The sequence below is a fragment of the Triticum urartu genome, chromosome 3 (genome assembly GCF_003073215.2).
Source record: "Triticum urartu cultivar G1812 chromosome 3, Tu2.1, whole genome shotgun sequence".
NCBI lineage: Eukaryota > Viridiplantae > Streptophyta > Magnoliopsida > Poales > Poaceae > Triticum > Triticum urartu.
In genome coordinates this window covers 179909627-179912009 of record NC_053024.1, presented here as the reverse complement: position 1 = coordinate 179912009, position 2383 = coordinate 179909627, and the positions used below count along the sequence as shown (strand labels likewise).

Genomic DNA, 2383 nt, shown 5'->3' with positions numbered 1-2383 from the left:
TCCCTTTGCTGCTGCTCGTCTCCTACTGCGCCCCCTTGCTGATCTCCACTCCTCCTGCTACTCCTTTTCCCGTGATCTGTTGCTGCTCTCTCTTTTCTCTGCCTTGCTGCTGCTGTCCTCAACTTGCTTCTGCTGCTCTCTTCTTGCCCACGCCTCTTGCTGCTGTCTTCTTTTCTGAACCAGAAAACTGTTGCTGCTTCTCTCCTCACGCCCCCTACTGCTGCTCCTTTCCCAACCTTGCTGCTCTCTCTCTCTCTCAAATTTCTGTAACCTTCAGAAGTGTAATAATCAGTACTATGTAATGTTCAGTTTTGATAAGTGTAATATCCTACTGTTTGGTTCAGTTTCAAAGTTCAATATAAATGCTTGATTAGTATGTCCTAACTAGTTGATACCTTATCACTTTGAGAAGTATTTGACCTGTCATACTCTGTTTAGTGAAATAGCAATCTTCATATGTATGTGGTGTCCTGTGATATATACATATATGTCTGTGTTGTTTGTGATGTGATGCATATATTCTGTCCTACAAGCTTGCTTCATCCCTCTGTTCATGTTTGATAGTTATATGCGTGTCCTTGTCATGTTATGTTCATGTCCTTTATCTTCTCTTGTCATTGATGTATGCTCATATTAGTATTTTAACTTCTCAAGCATTACGAAAATACCAAAAAGTAACTTAGTAAAATCTGAATTTACTTTTTCTTATCGGCATTTTCTTTGGCGATAATCTGAGATAGTATAGGTTTATTTCCCTGCATCATCACTTGAATTGTCTTACCTAGCTTTAGTCGCGCGTAGCCGCTGATTGCCTAGTCCCTGTGGAGAACACGCCACTTGCACTTTGGGCGTAAAACCCCACTGTACTTACAATTGATCATTTTGGCGCCGTTGCCGGGGACTAGCGTCGAGCGACTGTGTTAGGCTATAGACTAGGTTTAGTTTATTTCATCGTTTAATTCACTCTGTATTTCTTTTTCGGTGTTTCTTTTTTTCCTTGGTGTTGCTTCGGCTTATGATGATACTAATCTTCTGACTAGTGCTGTTTATGAGCGTGTGTAGGAAATCATAAATCTTTGCAGGTTGTTCTATAGTTACACTCGGTTAAGATGGCATTGCTTCGTGATCTTTGGATGCCCAAAAGTCAATGCTATATCACAGGACCAGTTTGGCCAACTATTGAGGCAGAGAACTTCAAGCTGAAACCTAGTCTTATTGCTTTGGTTCAACAATGTCAGTTTGGAGGACGGCCTACTGAGGATCCCTATGAGCACTTACACCGAGTCATGGAGTATTCAGATACAGTCAAGTACCACGGAGTTCCTCAAGATGCAATCATGTGCAGGTTGTTTACATTCTCTCTCTGTGATGATGCTCGTGCTTGGTACCGATCCTTGCCATCAAGGTCATACAGTTGGATTGAGATATCACAAGCATTCTTGGATAAATATTTCCCACTACACAAGCAGTCCGTGATTCGAGATGATATCTTCAACTTTGTTCAGCGTGAAGGCGAGAGTTTGTATGATGCTTGGGAGAGGTACAATGCCTTGTTCAGGAGATGTCCTAATCATGGGATCGAGAGATGGTTAGAGCTGCAGATATTCTATAGAGGATTGACTTCGGACACTCGCGATTACATTGATATGGCAGCGGGTGGAGCTATTACAAACAAGACACTTGATGATGATTTTCTGCTGATTGAGAGCATAGCTTTCCACCAACTTCAGTGGTAGAATAAGAAGCCCACGTCTGATTCATTGGTTTGCTTGCAACAAATCACTTCATCTCAGCAAGAATCTCTTACACAAAAGCCGGAACCAGTTTCTCCGTGTGACAAGATTGAGCTTTCATGGATTATCTTTGATGATGATGACACCATCCTAGTTGACACACACACTTCAGATCATATGGATACTAGCATTCTAGATTCAGTTTTGCATTGTGATGATTCTTCGGTGGATGAATCAGAGCTACAGTTAGTTACTTTTGATATTGAGGAGACACCTTTAGTTGATATTGATCATGTGCTGCTAGAGCCAGATATGGAAAAGTTCGCCTTCGATGATGTTAGCCGCATTGATTCCTCAACACTTGAGCCTGAGATGGAGAGCTTCATGGTTGATTATGGTGAGGTGGATTCAGATGTCAAGGAGCCAAGCTCCACTATTTCACTTGTTGCCACGAGTCCGGTGGAAATTTCTACTACCACACCTCACTTGGTATCTTCAATTGAGGTAGTCCTGAAGCTTCTTCCTAACTATCTCAGGTATGATCGCTACTTTCTCAAAAAGATATGCCATATCATGGATACTGCCTATGCACCATGCAATTTGTTGATGATATCTATTTATCATATGCTCAATAGATATGCTTATGTGAT

General features: G+C 41.6%; 1 non-coding gene across 1 annotated transcript; it reads right to left on the bottom strand.

The window, feature by feature from the left end:
* Positions 1–1475: 1475 nt before the first annotated feature.
* Positions 1476–1579, bottom strand: LOC125549645. Its single transcript, XR_007301420.1, has one exon. It is a non-coding gene; the product is annotated as a small nucleolar RNA R71 (small nucleolar RNA).
* Between the last annotated feature and the right edge of the window lie 804 nt (positions 1580–2383).